Here is a 1,639-nt window from a genome sequence, read left to right on the forward strand (position 1 = left end):
CCACCTATAGATTCCTGGGGACTGATTTACCCAGTCGGTAGAGAAGAAAGGCTTCGATCATCTCCGCAGATGTGCATATTTTTTGGCTGCTTGAGGGTGCTTTACGAAGTGCACGTCCGACTCCAATACTGTTTGCAAGGGCTAGCTATTGTGAGGAGATTCAGCAAATTCATTGTGGGTGCAACGAGAGGAGGAATGATCATGAGGAACAAGCTGTCAATTCTGACCAGGACATCATCTAAGGATGCCCTAGGATACTTCCACGGCTTCAATATCCTCACTATAGCAGTGATCAAGCTGGAATAGATAGATAGATTGCATCCATTTTCAATCAGGTCTACTTACTGTCGTTCAAATGGCAGTGACAATCTCCTCTCTGAAAACCATGATTTAGTAAATGACTGTTTCAACCCTAATCTGATCCCCTAGAAGGAAAATGTTCCAAGCTTGGTTAGGCGCCGAGCCTGAATACACATGAGCCCACGTAGCTCAATGGTCAGAGCGTGCGGCTTTTAACCGCAAGGCTGCGAGTTCGACCCTCGCCGTGGGCTTATTTCGATCTTCCTTTTTTCTTGCTCTCCTCCCTGTTCCTTTTAATAGTGCACTGTGCAGAATTGGCTTTCACTGTTCACAAGAGTGAACATTCTGTTGGGACAAAGGAGGAGGATGACATGGCGAACAAGAACAACATAGAGCACATTTCCAGCATCGTTGATTCCTCTTGCTCTACTTCTGAACTGCGGCATTCGCTGAGGCAGTCATTTGTGGCATGAAGTGTATGTATGTTGTATGAAACCGAAAGCCTTCCACTAGACTAAAACGAAACGTTTCCGATTAGTACTACCGGGAACAGTTTGCAAGAACCATTTGTATGCACACGTACATGTTCCGTCCAGCAGGGTGCGAGCGTTGATGGCTTCCTCCTGCGGTATCAACAGATTGGGAAAAGGGGGAAAGCGTTGTTAACTTTTGAAGCTGATCAGGATGGATATCGAAGGGCGATTGGGGTTATTGGTATCCCATGTTGTACTTGATTGAACAGACGATGCTTGTGCGGACCGAACAGCCATAGAGCTAACGGTGCAAATCAGACTGGAATACTCCGTACTAAGGCTTTCCTTGAGTGAAGGCTACCCCGCCTGCCTGTGCCCTATGATTGACATCTCCCTTGTTTTATACCGGGACAGCAAAGTGCATTTTGCTTGAAGAGGAGCAAAAGGAACGGCCAACACCCAACACTGCCTCGATGGCTGGTTTGCCTAGCCGTGAAATAGGGCTGCAAATTTATAATGCACTATGTTGAAGGAAGGCGTTTGGTGCTTAGTATTGGCCCCGGCTGGATTATTTTGGGTCTTTCGGAGCTCGCTCTCTCATCGACTCTCATCTCTCAAAGTAGAGAGAAAAGCGTTTGAAAATTTAAGGAAATACAGAGACGAATCTTGATCTAAGATTTCGAACATGAAGATAACCCACGTAAGTTTTTAGTTTTTACAGATATTATTTTATTATGTTTTTAAAACAAATAATAATCCACCTCTATTCTGTGGACGGATGATTTAAACAATACCAATCTGAACATAAATATCTATCCATTCTTCGAAAACGCAGCAATATGGTAGTCAAAGAAGAAATTGTTATC

The 1,639-nt window shown here is 44.4% G+C and overlaps 1 non-coding gene across 1 annotated transcript; it reads left to right on the forward strand.

Moving 5' to 3' along the window:
• Positions 1-478: 478 nt before the first annotated feature.
• Positions 479-551, forward strand: HCAG_09434. Its single transcript has one exon. It is a non-coding gene; the product is annotated as a tRNA-Lys (tRNA).
• The last annotated feature ends 1,088 nt before the right edge of the window (positions 552-1,639 follow it).

The sequence above is a fragment of the Histoplasma capsulatum genome, genomic scaffold (genome assembly GCF_000149585.1).
Source record: "Histoplasma capsulatum NAm1 scaffold_8 genomic scaffold, whole genome shotgun sequence".
Lineage (NCBI taxonomy): Eukaryota > Fungi > Ascomycota > Eurotiomycetes > Onygenales > Ajellomycetaceae > Histoplasma > Histoplasma mississippiense.